Genomic DNA, 18,832 nt, shown 5'->3' with positions numbered 1-18,832 from the left:
ACACATGAGCCATCAGCACTGCAGCTCCTCAGGCATCTCCATCTCCTTCTGAAGGTGTTCCAGCAGTTAGCCACATGCTCACAACAAAAAGGTTATCTAATGAATACCATGACTGGGTGTGACTCTGTAAGATTCTTTTTAGTACAATCTCTCAGAGCTACTGAATGTGCCCGCTGGGGGTAGGGGTGAGAGGCCTGTACCTAATAGCACTCTACTATGCAAAAAGAGAACGTAAAAGATAAAGAAAACACCACTACCAAGATAAAAACATAACAGGAAAAAACACATTCAGGCTGAAGGGGGAAGGAGAGAAGATGCCTCATCATCATTCCAGTGTTTCTCACTGGATGAGCTGTTTCTCACACCACCAAGGCCTGACAACCAACTCTGCTGACTTGGACAATCTGTCACAACAAAAAGTAGATGTCCTCAAAGTTGGGAGGATGATATCGGCTAAAGGTAGAGAAATGACAGAGTTAGTCACTGTCAGGTCTGGCTTTCTAGACTGTGATACTAAGATGAGACACAGGAAGGGAACAAAAACATAGCAAATTCCAAGGTTTTCTTGGCTTAATGATAAAATATATACACCTGGGACCGGACTGATTCACTCAAATCATCAGATATTCTCAACAATTTCAAAGCTAACTCATGAGGACATTCTAGAAGGGCTGCTCTGCTACATTTATTAGAATCCCTGCAATGTGGATGCACATTCATCTTAAAGTTGTCACAGAGCAGGATTCAATTCAGTTCAATAAATATTTGTGGAGTGGCCTATTGTGCAAACAAGCCTGGGAGAAAACAAAATATTAATACTCAAAGAAATAGTTGAAGATCTACTTGACAATGGCTAAAAAGGAATGTGGCTGAGTCTGCAACTCGCTAGTAAATGCAATTATACACATATCTACACTCACGTGACAGGCTAATATACACAGACTGATTTTGTGCTTATTTTAAGTATCTGATTTGTCACAATTTTCATTTTAGAAAGTACATATTAAGCCATTTGTTTTGAGACAGGTTTTCTCTATGGAGCCCTGGCTGTCCTGGGATTCACTGAGACCTAGCTGCCTCTGAGCCCACAGTGCTGGGATTTTTAAAGACACCTGACACCATGCCCAGCACCATTTGAAGTCTTAAGAAAAGGAAAATTGACTAAAAATATAACACAAAAGAAAATTCAGGGGGAAAAATACTGAACTGCTAACTCATGACTGAAAGTAACTCTGTGGCAAGAACATTAGATAAAATAATATCTCAAGTAAAACCACAAAAACAACAGAACTACCATCCTGATATCAGGGTTCATCAATGCATTCGTGAATCTCAGCATATAAACACGTCAGATGTGGAAGACCCCACAAGCAAATTATTATAATCCAGAATGTTCAGAGAAATAACAGTTTTCATCATTTTATATAATTGAATATATTCTACATGAGTCTGCTGAAACCTTTGATAGCTTTTCTCTGCCTACCAATATTACACTTTAAGGGTCTTTAATGGGTTTAAGATTTTAGATGCATTGCATTTTACCCACTGACTACAAGAATTTTTAAGCTCTCACCATTCACTTCATTGATTCTGACTTGAAAGCTCACTGATTTTGAAATCATCGTTCAATAACACAGTTTTAAATGCTATCTTTAAATAGTCTTGTGATTTACTATTCTTTCTGAATCCAACCTATAATATCATTTGAGATGGGTTTTATCTAAAAGTACAGTTGATTTGTACTATCAAGTATTGTGTTAGTTGATTTTCATAATCAAGTGCAAGACAGATACGTTGATTTGCGTGTGTGCGTGTATCGCACATGCACATGGTACTGGTTGTTGGGTATGTGTGTTGGCGTGGGTGTATGCACATGAATGTACAGGCCAGTGTTTGGCTTCCTGAACTTAGCGCTGACTGATTCAGCTCATGCTGGGCCACCTCTCCAGCACTGAGATTACATGCACTGCGTTGCCCAGCAGTGCCTGGCTGCAGGGACCCAAACTCAGGCAGATCCAAAGGCTTGTCTAGCAGTCACTTTACCAACTGAGCCACTTCCCTACCTTTTGGTGATATATTTTTTTAAATTCGAATTAGCTTTGAAATCAGTGATCAAAGACAGGTTAGAAAACGAATGTCTACCATATGCACAGACCCCTCTTTAAACATCAATACTGAATTCTAAAATAGATAACAAGAAAATTTTTAATAAAAAATATTCATTTACTATTTTATAAAATGCATAATTGTATAGGTATCCTATTTATAATGAATGATTTAAACAACTTATGTTTCCTTAGTATAAAAAACTGATTTAATATCAAAAACTATTTTGGCAGAAAAAAGAAAGAAACAATAATTTTCCCCTTTATTTTTTCATGAGATTTTATTGATGAAAGTGATTTAAAGGGATTTCAGCCGGGCGGTGGTGGCGCACGCCTTTAATCCCAGCACTCAGGAGGCAGAGCCAGGCGGATCTCTGTGAGTGTAAGGCCAGCCTGGGCTACAGAACAAGATCTAGGACAGACTCCAAAGCTACCCAGAGAAACCCTGTCTCGAAAAACCAAGAAAAAATGAGGGGAGGGGCTTTCAAAATTTCTTGTGCACAATAATAAATGTAAAAGGTACACTGGATAAAAATAAATAGATGTCTTGTTGTACTTTTAAAATAATCTAAAGTAGCTCAGGGAAATCCTCCTCACCTACTAGAAAATACTCACAAGGTGGCTTCAATATTGCCTATTTTAGGTAACAAGAAAAAAGAAAGGAGGAAAGAGAGGGAAGGAGGAGGAAGGAGGAAGAGACACAAAAACAGCAGGACAATCTGTCTGCCCAATGTGGGTATTTGGCGCCCTCTGCTGTTGAAACTGCTGTTTCTTCCTGCTCGTTGTTAGGCTAACCAGTTCCTGAGAGAATCCAGTCACATTGGGAATTAAACAATATGGCCATGGTCATACCACCCTGAAAATGGCAATCTCCTCTGGAAACAGACAATACTATATTCATCTTAACAACCTGCTTTCGGATGGGATGAGAATCCTCGATCAGGTGTGAATGATAACATGGTAACACAGTTCCTGTCATTTTCCTCCCTTTCCATGGGCTTCCATTAACAAGCACATGAAGAAGAACAAACTAAGAAGAGATATTAAATGTATCAAGGGGCGGAGCTTTTATGGTTTATTGCAACTTACATAACAGGACAAAATTAGATGTAATTATAAATATTAAATGCAAGCATTCATTAAATCTTACCTATATTTTGAGTTGGGTAGTGGTGGTGAATACCTTTAATCCCAGCACTCGGGAGGCAGAGGCAGGCAGATCTCTGTGAGTTTAAGGCCAGCCTGGACTACAGAGTGAGTTCCAGGAAAGGCACCAAAAACTACACAGAGAAACCCTGTCTCAAAAAACCAAAAAAAAAGAAAGAAAGAAAATATATTTTGAAGGTGTTTCTTCTGAAGATCATAGGCTATTATTACACAATTATTAAATAATTAGAGACTGAAATTTTAATATATTAAGAGTCTTTACAACAACAGCACAGGAAATAAACTTCCAAGTCCAGCCAAAGAGCTGAGAGCCCCAAACAGCAGGACTGGAAGCTCTCTGTAATAAGATGGACTGTTACATGGGCAGCTGACTTCCCTACATCCAAACTTTCTGTCTTCAAATACCGAAATGACTACCCACTTCAGGGGCTGAGACAGCTAGTAGATCATGCAAACAGTATTCCCTCTCTGGTAGAAGAGAGGTAACACTCCTCTCACATGACACCAAAGGAATGTGTCGGAGACACGTGGAAAGAGTTCAGCTAACTGCGGGGGCCTGTGGGCGGGGTGGCTATGGTCTGCGGGCGGGGGGCCTGTGGGCGGGGTGGCTATGGTCTGCGGGGGCCTGTGGGCGGGGTGGCTATGGTAGGAGAACTGCAGTGAGGGGCTTGCCAACGTTGGAAACACACCCTTCTGTCAAAAATCCCAGTTTTAGTTTTAAATGAATGGTGCCAAGGTGAGATTCTGGGGGCCTGACCTGGTAAGAACAAGTATAAAGCAGACTGGTAAAATGAGAAGGAGAAGACAGAAAACCTGGATCAATGTGGTAAGCGGTTCCTCATTTCAGAAACACACATTAACAGATTCTAACCTATCCATTGCGATTTTCTCTCCTCACTGCCCTGCTGGCCCACACTCACTGCTCCTATCTACACTGACATCCAACATGCTATGACATCTGCCTGGACCTCTTTTCCTCCTGATATCAAGCCTACCTCTCTTCAGAAAAGCTTTCCCAATGGCTCTGCTAATCAATCATCTCTCTGGGACTCTCTCCCACTGGTCCACACCTTAAGTAGTCTGAGAGCCACATTATGAACTGCACACTGGTTCCCAGGCCAGAACAGAAGCTGCTCAATGCCAGCATCCACTCCATGTGGCTGTGGCTAAAACACTCTCCAACTGGTTCTAGCTCAGGGCCTAGTTCATAGCATAAACCCAACATACACTGAACAAATGCAGAAATCAATCAACAATCAAGTATTAAACAAGTGTGCAGTAAATACCTATTGTAAATGTTTGGAGCATGTTGTAACATTTAACTTCATTACAACACAATTATGCCCATTTTAAAGCTAAAGACAAAATTAAGCTAAAAGGTTCATCAGTCACTTGGAGAACACACAAGTCCATGGTGAGAATGTAGGAGGAAATCGTTCTTTCTGCATACAACTGTCATTTCCCATGTTTTCTGAATTATACTAGATGTTAAGAGTTCTCAGCATCAGTTCCACAGAGACTTGAGAGATGGAAGGGGTGTAGTTAGGAAGGAACCTTCAAATACTAGGCTACTTACACTGAGTCAAGGGACAGCTGGGAAGAACGTAATAGAATCCTCTCTCCACATGCTACAGAGCAATCATTCTCAACCAGCAGTGAACTTTGGAAATACTGGAAGACACATTTCTCAGGCAAGTGGCCAGGAGGAGGAGGAGTTAAATGACAATTGTGTTAGAGGTGCCAGCTTTGTTTTGCTGCTTCAAGAATAATTAGAATGTGGCGAAAGTTTCTTCCTACAAATATTCTGCAATCTAATTAGACATGATACAGCATCAAATGTAGAAAAATGGCACAGCAAAGTGCTAGGTGTCCAGTGGGTAGTCTAGGGACACATCTGAAGCAGTACAGAGCAAAGGACAGTTTTCACAACAATAAGCACAGAATCATTCAGTAACAAAGCAAAGTATTAAGGTTACATTTGCTTATTTGGCAGTGTTCGCTTTGTATTTCTTTACAGTCATGTTAGCATTTGGCAACACTGTTCAAGAGACTTGGTATTCTAATTACATGTCATTCATGTGACTTGCCAAGCAATGGCACAAAGGTTTCATTGCACATGAACATACACTGAGTCTATAGATAGGATGTTTAGTACCACTACAGCAGAAGTGATGAATTTCTTATGTTGGTCTTGCTCTTAAAATATAACATCTAGTTAGTTTATCACTAGTTTGTTCAAGGGAGTGTTATCTGCAGGAACTTTAAGCTATTAGTTCACAGGGGAAGCATGTGAAAGTCCTATTCTCCATTCTTGTTCCTACACAAAGCCTTTCAGATGGCATTGTATTCTTATGCTGAGGCTCTTTACCCAGTGGGAAACAGCAAAGTCTTGGAAAATTCTTTTGTATCACCTAAGATTGAGAACCACAGAGAGCCTCGCAGGTCCTTGGCTGTCTCAACTCCAGTCATCTTGCCCTCCTGCTGAACTAGTGGAAAACTCAACCATGCCTGCTCTTCATCCTCAGAGCAGTGCTTCAAAAACTGCTGCACATTAGGATGACCAAGGACCTTCTAAAAACTCCATGCACTGCTGCACCTGCATATAAGTAGAATCAGGAAGTCTGTGGTAGAACCGCTGGGCGGTTCTGACAAATTTTAGACATCCCACGTGATTTCAATGTTCAACAGTCTGGTAACTGCCCTCATAGGGGCATTACGGCACTGGAGTCCACCACTTCTTCAAAGATCGCCAGCCAGCCATCCTCCATCATCCAACTGTGACCCTATGCTTAACCACACTAATCAACCTTTCACAACTACTCTTCAATACCCTTTTTTAATCTCTAATTGACAGGACTGCAATTCTGCAACAGCTGAGAAAATACACCCTCTGTTTTTCCCATATGCCTTTACTCTAGCCCATTACAACTGCAAATGCAGTCCATCTTTCTCCTTGTCTATAGCTTCCACTCTCTGCCCTGACCTCTGTCACTCAGCTCCCTACTTTAGTGCCCCAGCTACCCACTAGACTTGCCCTAAAATACATAAGCTTTAGAAATGTGTTCTACTCATTCCTATCCACTAACACCAGAAATACCCATTCAAACATGCGGCCTCTCCTTCTACTTCTCTTCGGTTTCAGAAAATGAGGTTTTCCTCTTCCACAACAAAGCCTGCTGCTTTGCCCCAGAATTGAATTTCCTCATTTATCAATGATCAATTCTCCCTTCCCTGTCTTGACGCTCCCACTCTCTGCTGGCTTTTCATCTTCAGCCAAGGGCATTCCCTGCTGCCTTCAAAACCACATCCCCATCGAACTGCTCTTGCTCCTTCTATCTCCTCTCATACTAACTTCATTTGCTAGATCTAGTCCCCCTTTTACAGTTCAGGTTCTGCCCCGGGAAGACGGTCTGAAGAAAGGATACTCTGAGCTGACTAGCAAGCGCACTCCGTCCTTCGAAGGTTTGATGGTGATTGCGTTTACACAGTGATGGCGTCTGCCTTGCCCCTCTTGACTCCCACGTGGTTAATCAGCACATTCCCCTTGCCCCCCCATATGTCTACTTCTACTACCCTAATCCTGCCTCATCATCCTGCTCCCTTTAGAGCTGCTATGTCTTTTTGTAATGGTTTATTTAACTTTATTTAATGGGCATTGGTGTGAAGGTGTCAGATTCCAAGGACCTGGAGTTAGACAGCTGTGAGCTGCTATGTGGGTACTGGGGATTGAATCTCTGGAAGAACAGCCAATGCTCTTAACCACTGAGCCATTCCTCCAGCCCTAGAACTGCTATTTCTTAAGAGTCTGTATATGAATGATCACCCTTACTTCCATGGAACTAAGAACTAGACATATATATAAAGGACTCATCAGTGTGTGTATCCCATCACCCTACGACTCCCTCAAATTTCAGACCCTTAAATTAAACCACCTGACAAATACCCTGACATATGTAACACACGGGCATCTCAGGTTTACCATATACCAAGCAAACAGCTCTTCACTGTCCCTATAAAACCTGTTCATACATTCAATATCACATTGACAGAGCCACTTTCTACTCAATCAATCAGGGGACCTTTGGATAAACCTTCCTTATTACTCATACCCAATCAATCATCAGCTCCCACTGAATACAATTCAATTCAACTACTGAGTTTAAATTCTCCACTGTACTCCTTCTTATCAAATTTATTGACTGGTTTTCATGTAAAATTCCATGTGAGTTACGAACTCCAAAGTTTTAATTTTGAAAGCCACTGAGGCAAAAGGTAAAAGTCTCAACATCCTCCCTTGGTCCAAGATGAACTCACCTTTATTTTCCACCACTGCTGGTCTCCAGCCAAAGCTCCTGCAATGCTGACTGAGCAGGGTCTCTCCACACGCCTCTATGCTGACCCCATTGCAACCTTCCTCCATTCATCATCAATAGATTCCACTTATTCCTCCTCCGAACAACCAATCCTGATCACCTCGGGCTAGGACAGACTTTCTCAATACTTCCTGCATTTCTTACCACACCATTGGCTACAGAGCTTTGCAACTATGTCTTATTCATTTGGTTCCCCAGTGCCTAACTAGTCAATAAACAGTTTAAAAAAAAACTTGACTGTTTCAATTATTTTGTAGCAGAAGAAATATAAAAGTCAAAAAGTTTCAAAATATTTTATATGTTCTATCTAATAAAGAACAGAAATTTCTTAACAAATACTAAAAGAACTTAATTCTCCAAGTTGCCAAAATATTAATAATTAGTCAAAAATCTTTATATTTTTATCCTAATAACTTCAAATGCTCAAAGTAGAATTAAAGATAAAGAATCACATATGAGGGCTAGGAATCTACAGCCACTAAGGTCATAATCTACTAAGTAGTCCTTGGCAATCTATAATTAAATTTATTTAGGATGATAAAGAACAACTCTGCTGTATCTCATGCATTTCATAGCAACATAAATTTCTTCTTAACACAAAATGACTTCAGTTAATGAATTTCCAAGGAAAAACAAGATCTGAATTTAAAACCAACATAGAACAAACCACTTTTCCTTGGCTTAGGATATGCTGCATTACATTGACTATGCACCCTAAAGTGCATTCAGAAGTCCAGTGAACGCTTACTATGTGCAAGGTATATGACCAATAAGGCATTAGGATCAAAGCGTTGTTTCAGGTAGTCCTTTGGAAATTCATTATTTGATAGTGTTATGAAACCATCATAAATAATCAAGTCATGTCTAATTTAAGAATTCTTCAAAATAGAAAAAGAACAAAAAATAATATAACTAGAAATATATGTATATATATATATGTATATACTTATTTATTAGTTATTTAGTTATAACTTTTAGTTTATTTTTACTGGTTAATAGAATCATTCACTTCATATTTGTAGAAATTTAAAACCCATTTCTTTCAAACTAGAGAAAAAAAATGACAAACTGAGTTGAAATATCCTAAGCTATAAAATACTTTTAAACTATAAATTACTTATAAGCTAAATACACACTCATGTACACATAAAAAGGCACATGCATGCACAAACTATAGTGTTCCTTCACATATGTGTGAAAAGTGGACATGTTTTAATGGAGAATTGTAACAGATGGTAGACTGGTGGGGCAGAGGAGGAGAGATGCATAGAGAAAGATTATTATCTAAGAAAATTGTTAGGACTGATCTTAGAAGGAGAATAAGTCATAAAAGTTCTTCTCTGGATTGTTTCAAGGAAAATGGATAATACCTGCTATTAGCTGTGATTATTAGCATTCATAATGGGACAAAAGGTGGTGACATTTGCTACTATGAAAGGTGCTAGCATACTTTCTCTGTAACGATTCATATTGTTTTATAGGCCATGCAATATTTCTGTCACATATTTTCTTTTTTAAACCCCTGTAAAAATGTAAAACCTCTTCTTAGCTCAAAAGACCCGATGACTGTTAAGTACCATCTGCAGATTCTAGGTAGTACTAAAGACAAAAGAATGAAGGTTCCAAGAGATCATGAACATGAGTCAAATGAGTTAATGAATGAGTTCAACTTAATGAGAGACCCAAAGCCACAGACGTAAGAAGCTCCCAGCAAAGTGAAAACAAAGACAACCAAAACATTGCATATTTCAGTAGTTAAAAGACAAAGGAAAAGTCCTGTCTTCAAAGAACAATAATAAAAATGATACATAAATGTTCAAACAAAAAAAATCAAATCAAATCAAATATTATGCATGCCTGAAGTGCCAGCACTCAAAAGGTAAAGAAGAGGAGCACTGAAAACTTGACATTGGCCTAGTATACATGGCGAGGTCAATGCCAGGCAGTGCTTCATATTGATAACCATGTACACACAAAAAAAGTTAAGGCATATTCAGAGTACTAAAAGAAAAGAACTAAGAAACTACAAACATATAATCAGCAAAATATTCTCTCAAAATAGGCAGGACTGGGGCATAGCTTAAAAGGAGAGTGTATAAGGTTGTGGGGTGACCCTAGGCAATCAAGTTACAGAACAGAGTAACTTGCTGGTAAATATAAGGCCCTGGGGTAACCCTCAGCAGTCATGTTACAAAATTTTTACACAGAGGACAGTGCCAGGCAGTCCACAGTTAAGAAAATTCACTGTGAGTAGACTTGAGCTAAAAAGCCTTAAGTGGTTCTACAGGCGGAAGAGAATTGTATTGGGGGAGGATAGGAATAGTTGACATAATCACACCGGGGTACTATTAAGGGGGAGGTGAGGGAAAGAGAGAGAGAGAGAGAGAGAGACTAAACATGGCCAGCAGACTGAACCTGGCCAGGGCTGTCTGGACAAAAGGGAAATTAGCAAGAACAGCAGAATAGTGAGCAGAGCTGGGTTATAAGAAGGATGAGTAGAGGGGCTGGAGAGATGGCTCAGAGGTTAAGAGCACTAGCTGCTCTTTCCAAGGACCCTGGTTCAGTTCTGAGCACACACATAGCAGCTCACAACTGTCTGTAACTCCAGTTCCAAAGGATCCAATACCCTCACACAGACACACATGCAGGCAAAACAACAGTGCACATAAAATAAATAAACACTATATATAGTATTGATATTTTAAAAAAAAAAAAAAAAGATGAGTAGTTGGGAGGGGAAGAAGGGTCAGGAGACTGGCAAGGGAGATTTGGGATGTATAACAACTACTTTTAAGTTGCGACTGAGGTGCTTGAGATGCTTGATATATGCTGGATATGATGATTGGCATCACAGGTATATGTTAATTGGAACATTTTTTTTCCCCAGAGGGAAGGCTAATAGGAATTGGCTTCACAAGTTCCTGAGGAATGCTGGCTTTTATCTAACCAGAAATCATCCTATAGTCCAGGGTGAGCTCATTTCTGGATATTTGGACTGCTTTTTTGGTGTTTGGGAAATTGGAAATTCCTTTGTATCTGACAGAAATGACTGTAAATAATAACAAGGGGATAAATATTGTGTTGACTGAACCAACAACAATAATAAAGCATGGTAAGCCTTAAATAATTGTACTTAAACTCTATGTAGACAGCTTGATATCTAATGTGTAAAAAGAAAAGAACAAAGTTATAAAGTTTTAAGATCCTACAATTATAAAGAAAATTATAATAACAATAATCCATTTTTATATTGTAATCAGCAAAAGACATGCATTACAGTCTCTAGGGTAAAGACTAAGAAAACACCAGCAGGATCCATAGCAAGCATAGTGAAAATAAAATAAACATTTAAATATTGGTTTAATCTAATAGATGGCATCTCATCGAATACACAAAGCCCACTGTAGGAAGGCAGTAGAGCAAGGCCTCAGTTACGTTCAACCACGGCTGAACTAAAACTCCAACAATGCTCCTGGCTAACTCCCCAAGTGCTGAGTGGGATTACAGCTGATGCCTTGCATGGGAGTCCATGTTTTAGTATGCTAATAAAAGAAGAGAAGAATTCGTTTCTGCTGGGTACTGGCTGCTTGCTGTTGAAATGGGCAAGTTCATGAAACCTGGGAAAGTGGTGCTCATCCTGGCTGGACACTACTCTGGACACAAAGCCGTCATGGTGAAGAACATTGATGACAGCACCTCGGACTGCCCTTACAGCTAGCTATGCCCTCGTCACTGGAATTAACCACTCTCCCCCAAAAAGTAACACCCAAGAGATGAGAAAGATCAAGTCCTTTGTGAATGTTTATAACTACAATCACCTCATGCCCACAAGGCACTCTGTGTACATCCCCTTGGACAAAACTGCTGTCAACAAGGATGTCCTTAGAGACCCAGCCTTGAGATGCAAGGCTGGAGGCCAAGGTCAAGTTTGAGGAATCATAAAAGACAGGGAAGAATAAATGGTTTTTCCAAAAGCTTTGCTTTTAGGTATATTTTTGTTTCCATCATTAAAAATTTAAAAAAAAAAAGAAGAAGAGAAGAATTTTGGTTATTGCACATGGAATGAAAGTATTCAGAAAGCATAAAAGTTCTAAGTATAACTATTATGCTATACAAAACATTACATTTTCAAGGCATCATCCCTGTTCTTATGTCAGAGGTGGTGAATGTAAAGGTGCTGAGCTGAAAAATCATATACTACAGGCCTTTGACCTAAGACAAGGTCTATCCCACAAGGTCTTATCCCAAGAAACAGTGTCTATACCAAATGCTTTATAAGAAAACTCATCAGTGACAGTCTAGATACTCAGACAATCTTCTTAGTATATCATTTACACAGTTACCAAATACATGTAATCTACAAGTGAGTATAAACTTTTATTTTATAAATCTAACACCTTATTTTCTAAGGAAGCTCCATATTGATTTCCAAAGTGGCTGTACAAGCTTGCATTCCCACCAGCAGTGGAGGAGAGTTCCCCTTGCTCCACATCCTCTCCAGCATAAGCTGTCTTCTGTGTTTTTTATCTTAGCCATTCTGACAGGTGTAAGGTAGTATCTCAGAGTTGTTTTGATTTGCATTTCCCGGATGATTAGGGATGTTGAGCAATTCCTTAAATGTCTTTCAGCCATTTGAACTTCCTCTGCTGAGAATTCTCTGTTTAGTGCCAGGCCCTGTCCTATAGAGAAAAATCCCACCAATCCCTGAGCTTGCCCAAAGATCAGGTGACATAAACCCTCCAATCCCAGGCCACCCTAGAAAGCTCCCCACTAGACCCTCAAGAAACACTATATAAAACCCTGACTTCTGCTCAGTTCTGTGCTGCAGAGGCAGTCACATTCCTGGGTTTTTCCCTCTCAATAAATCTCTTGTGTGAGTTTGTTGTGCAGTGGGACTCTGTGGGATTCCTTGGCTCTCAACTGCCAGTGCTGTGGGATGTCTTTCGATACACTGTGAATATGTGTTGCTCTGATTGGTTGGTAAATAAAGCTGTTTGGCCTATGGTAGGACAGAATGAAGCTAGGCATGAAAATCCAAGGGTGACAGACAGGAAGAGAAAGGACAGGCAGGAAGATGCCATCCTGCCGTCTAAGGAGCAACATGTAATGGCACACAGGTAAAGCCATGGAACACGTGGCAAAACATAGATTTATAGAAATGGGTTAATTTAAGATATAAGAGCTAGCTAGCAAGAAGCTTGAGCCATAGGCCATCCATTTCATAATTAATATAAGCCTCTGTGTGTTTACTTGGGTTTGAGCAGCTATGGGACTGGGTGGGACACAGGAAAACATCCAGCTTTAATATTTAACCATTTCTTTCCTATTAGTAGATATCAAAGCCTACTTTTATCCACTAAGAATAGGTTGGCTTATTCACTTCTTTCATCACCATCATCAACTCTTAAACTCTGCTCTCAACACTGAGTCGCCTACAATGGCCTACCGGTCATCCCTCCTACCAGCATATTTGGTGATCTAACAAGACACGAACCCTGTCCGTGACCATGCAGCCACTGCAGCAATTCTGTTTTCTCTTTCAACCACTAAAGGCAAATTTCATCCACACTCTCTACCTCCACATCATCTCATTTTTTTCTCAGTTCACTCTACCCTAATATCTGACCTAACTCACTCTACCAAAACAACTCTAAATGGCATGTTCCTAATTACTAAATCTGAAAACATTTTACCCCTAGTTCTTAATGTTATTTCAGTCTCTGATCAATTGCTGATACATACCTTTTTTAAACAAAGGGTTGTTTTCAACTGTATGTGAGAGATAGACATATATTTGCAACTTTTCTTATCTCTCCCATTGACTCGACTTCATTTTCTTACCACCTAAATAAACATTGTATCTTCAAAGTCTTTCCTTTCCATACTCTGCCCCTCAAGGATATGACTATCTGAAGACACAACTTGAAACCTGTTTCTTAAAAGATAATATTATATCTTTAGCCTATAATTACATCCCAAGCATTTGCTGTGTATTTTAAATGATTAAAATGTACTAAATCGGGTTATTCACTCATTAGTCAATGAATGTCAAAGGTTAAAGACTAAAATGAAAGGAAGGAGGAATATATATGAACACAGAGTCTCACAGGACACTGCCAATGTGTGGTTCTTGTTTCAAGAATGACAAGAGGCTATGGGTGGTTACTTGTTCAACATGACCCATACCTAGCAAGTTAGAAACTTAATTTGAACACAGACACGCTTAAATAGTTATGTCCCTGTGACAAATCAGGCCCACAAAGCTTAAAAACATGTACTTCAACACTGGACATGATGTAGGAGCTAGGGTGCAGATGTATCCATTTGTGCTAGGCTCTCCACAATCCATTGATTTCTGCATTATGACCAGTTGTGATATTTTTTGTAATGGTTTCCATTTGCTATAGAGGGAAGCTGCTTTGATGAAGGGTGTAAAGTACACTTACCTGTGTTGTTGGTAAGCCCCTATTACTGAAGACCACACACATAAGACACAGAACTCAGATTATTTGAGCTGGATCTAATCTGAAAGCTCCTTCCTGTGGTTCAGCTTCCATAGTACCAGAAAGTACTGTGCAAGCTGCCAAAAGAGGGAAGAAACTAATAGTCCTATTTGTTGTAACACCTACAAACCCTAACAGCGACCACCACAGCAAGATATCCATAAAGATGCAATGGTGGCATTCACGTGTTGGTGGTAATTAACATCTGTCCAAGTAGACTTAAAGACCACTCAACAGGAAGAAAGAAGGCCTGGTACCAGAAACATAGGCAAGTTCTGAGAGCTGTGAGCTCATTGATCATAAAGAGAATCTACTGCAGTCACTTTGTTAGACCAGCATAATTCCTAACCACACTCTAAATCTTATCCTATAACCACGGGTAAGTGTGGAACACAGGTGAGGGTTAACAGCAGAGATGAGCCCAGAGCAACTCCACCATCAAAAAGTCATATTCCACCATGGATCATGACTTCTCCATAGCTACAGAGGGAGCCCCACTTCAATTAACCTTCCAAACTCAATATATTCTATCACTTCTGGAGACACCTTAAGATCACGGGCCTACATGCAATTTGGGCAGAATCACATACAGCTGGGAGTGCATAGGAAGGAGTGGCTGGAACCTCATGTGAGCCTCTCTACTCTCTTCTTCTATGAGAGAGTAGAAACTGGCTCATCTTGAGGGTCTCTGGTAAGCAGCTAAAGCTGTTATGATGAAAGTGCTGCCAGCTACTGTGCTTAGAAGAGAGCATTTGGTAACGCTGCTCTATATTCCCAGCCTGCCACTTCCTTCTCAGTGTTTTGCTCTTGCTCATACATCCATCTCATACTCCCACCTAGAAGAGGCAACATCTCCTATTAAAATCTTCAGGGCCTATTCTATAGACCCTACATTTCTATTATTAGCACTGGGCTTGTGTGTCTAAAACAATCCTGAAAGTCAGAATCTTCTCATGCTTATCTGTGAGGACCTATTTGTTCAACTTACACTGCACAACACAAGCCAGCCCTTCTTTATCTTCACTGCCTAATCCTATGTCTGGCCCTCATGACCTCTCACTGTATCAACACAGTAGCCTACTACTTTACTATGGTGTGGTGGTATTGTGTTCCCCAAAATATTTTGCACCCTAATAAACTTATCTGGAGTCAGAGAACAGAACAGCCACTAGATACAGAAGCTAGGAAATGGTGGTACTCACACCTTTAATCCTAGCCTTCTGGAGTCATGGATCTCTGTGAATTCAAGGCCACACTGGAAATAGCCAGGCATGGTGACCCACGCCTTTAATCCCAGGAAGTAATGACAGAAAGCAGAAAGGTTTATAAGGAATGAGGACCAGAAACTAGGCTGGTTAAGCTTTCAGGCTTTCAAGAAGCAGTTCAGCTGAGATCTATTTGGATGAGGACCCAGAGGCTTCCAGTCTGAGGAAACAGGACCAGCTGAGGAATTGACTAGGTGAGGTAGCTGTGGCTTATTCTGCTTCTCTCATCTTCCAGCATTCACCCCAACACCTGGCTCTGAGTTTGATTTCATTAATAAGACCTATTAAGATTCATGCTACACTATGGTGACATTTATTAGTACTCTATTATTAGATATCACTAAACAGGACAACATTTTTTAACAAAATCTTTCAAAACAACTCAATATCATTGAATTGTCTATTAAACCCTCAGCTTTGCAATCAAGTACCTTCACAATATGATTTCAATTTATACTTCCAAACAAACTTCTCCCTAAATGTCTTGTGCATGTTGTAAGTAATTTATACATGTAATGTAGTTATACCATAGTAAACACTGAAAATAAAATTAAGAAGCACTTGATGCCTGTCCATAGACAGTTTAATACAGACAGAAAAAAAAAAAATTCAAGTCCCCATGCAAAATGGTCATCCTACCAAAAACCAATATATAGATTCAACCAAACCCCTATCAAAATCCCAACACAGTTATTCAGAGAAATTGAAAACAATCTTCAACTTCATAGGGAAACAAACAAAAATTCAGGCTAGCTAAAATGATCCTTAATAATACAAGAACTGCTGGAGGTATCACCATCCCAGATTTCAAATTGTACCTCAGAGCTATGGTAATAAAAACAGTATGGCCAGGTGGTGGTGGCGCATGCCTTTAATCCCAGCACTTGGGAGGCAGAGCCAGGTGGATCTCTGTGAGTTCGAGGCTAGCCTGGGCTACCAAGTGAGTTCCAGGAAAGGTGCAAAGCTACACTGAGAAACCCTGTCTCAGAAAAAAAACAAAAACAAAAACAAAAAAAAAAGTATGGTATTGGCATAAAAACAGACATAGTGATCAATGAAATAGAACTGAGGACTCCAATATAAATCCACAAACCTATGGACACCTGGTTCTTGACAAAGCAAAAATTACACACTGAAGAGAATACAACATCTTCAAGAAATCATGCTGGTCAAACTGAATAGATGCATGTAGAATAATGAACTAGATCTCTATCACTCTGCACAAAATGCAACTCCAGATAGATGAAGGATCTCAGCAGAAAACCAGATATACTTGAATTCATTGGCATAGGAAAGGTCTTTCTGAAGAGGACAGTAATAGCATAGGCATTTAGATCAGCAATTACTAACAAGGATCTCATGAGGCAAAAAGCTTCTATATAGTAAAGTACACCATTATTTGAGCTAAGTGGCAGCCTATAGAATTAGAAAAAAATCTTTATCAGTTTATCAACATCTATCAGATATTTAAATATATAAAGAACCTAAGAAAACAGAACATCAAGAAAACAATTATTTTAAATTTTAAATTTAAATTTTAGATTTTAAAACAGGGTGTAGAACTAAAAAGTTTTCTCAAAATATGAAACACAAATAGCTGAGAAACACTTTTTAAAAGTTTAACAACCTTCGCCACTGGGGAAATGCAAATGAAAACTACTTTCAAATTTCTTCTCACCCCAGTCAAGATGGCAAATACCAATACATAAACCAAAGGACAGCAGGTTCTAAGGAGGAGTCTATGAAAGAGGAACATTCACTCAAATCTTCTGCTGTGCAAACCAGTACAGTCACTATGAAATCAATAAGGAGACACTGCAAAAAGCTGAAAACATATCTACCACAAGATCCAGCTATATCCTTCTTGAGCATATGTTCAAAGGACTCTTACTGTAGAGATACCTGCAGTCTTAGTTTCCTATTGCTATGGCAAAACACCATGACCAAAACGTAAGTTGAAGAAGAAGCTTAATTTGATTTAAACTTCCCCATCATAGTCCATCATCAAAAGAAGTCAGAGCAAGAACTCAAGGCAGAAACTTGGAGGCAGGAACTAAAGCAGAAGCAAATAGGCTACTTATTGGCTTGCTCTCACTGGCTTACTCAGCCTGTTTTCTTTTTTTTTTTTTTTTTTTTCCTTTGTGTTCAGTCTGTTTTCTTATACAACTCAGAAACAACTTCCTGGACCCTCCCACATCAGTCATTAATCATGAAGAGGCCACACCCCCAAACATTACATGTAATTTCCAGTATTACTGGCTACCTTCCACAGCTTGATGGTAAGTCCCTATCGCTGAAGATACCCCTTACATCATTGAACACAGAGTAAATTACTTACAACATGCCCAAGACATTTAGGGAGAAGTTTGTTTGGAAGTGTAGATTGAAATCATCTACACCCAACTAGAAGCTTTACTACTACTGATTAGCATTCATAGCACTGGAAGGTAGATACACACTACCAGAAGAGGACAAGAGTCACCAAGCTAGGAACTGTGTGATCAACAACATGACCTACCTGCAAGACTTACTGGTGCCATAACAGCATAATGTTATAGGAGTAACCATGTTTTGGTTGGATTAAAAGCTCATTCCATGAGATGGGACCCACACCTGACACTGTTAATAAGGCCAGAAACTGAGACAAGAAAGGGCATGGGCCCTAGGAGAAAACCTACTACTATTATTCTGCTAAAGGAACACAGCAATAAACTGACTCCTAATGGCATTCTGCTATACCCCATAGATCAGTTCATTACTCAGCCCACATCAGAGAAGCTTCCTCAGTATATCATAATTAACACAGAGGCCTACAAATGGACAATGTGAAGACAGTAAGAAACCTTGGAGAGCTCAGCCCTATAAGGAATGTCTTTATCAAATCCCTTCCCTCAAAGTTTAGGGATCTATCTGGAAGAAAAACTGGAAGAGATTCTAAGAGCCAGAGGTAGTGGATGATGACTCCAGGGAAAGAGCATCTTCTAGACACAGCAAGCAGGGCTGATGTACATATGAACTCCCAGATATGATAACATACACAAACAGTTAAGAGAAATCCTTAATGCTACAGCCAACATACATTTTTCATGAAGTGATTATCCTCCTGCAGCCTCAGCTTTCTAGGCCTTTCCCTCTATAACTGGTTTCTGTGGAGACAAGCTTCACTCTACAGCAACTGTCTGCTACTTCCAACACTAACTGCACTGTAAAACACACTGGCAAAAGAGGGACACACAAGACTGTCAATCACATAATGAACCAGGACCACTTACTAAAGCCATTCATAAACAGGACTAGATCCTGCTTACTTTTCTTAATGTCCCAACTATATAATTATTTTTCTAATTTTTTTTATTTCTAGGAGCTACCATCAAGATAAAGGATGTGACTTTTATTTCTTAAAATTATCAATAAGAAAA

The 18,832-nt window shown here is 39.6% G+C and overlaps 1 protein-coding gene and 1 pseudogene across 2 annotated transcripts in view; one reads left to right on the top strand and one right to left on the bottom strand.

Moving 5' to 3' along the window:
* The window catches only part of Wdr7 (WD repeat domain 7), a 284,884-nt gene that overhangs the window by 208,845 nt on the left and 57,207 nt on the right, over window positions 1–18,832 (bottom strand). The window lies entirely within an intron of this gene.
* Window positions 11,244–11,632, top strand: LOC118594585 (annotated as a pseudogene).

This window comes from Onychomys torridus, chromosome 13 (genome assembly GCF_903995425.1).
Source record: "Onychomys torridus chromosome 13, mOncTor1.1, whole genome shotgun sequence".
NCBI classification, from domain to species: domain Eukaryota; kingdom Metazoa; phylum Chordata; class Mammalia; order Rodentia; family Cricetidae; genus Onychomys; species Onychomys torridus.
Note: the sequence above shows the minus strand (reverse complement) of the source record. Positions and strands in the feature narration are given on the sequence as shown.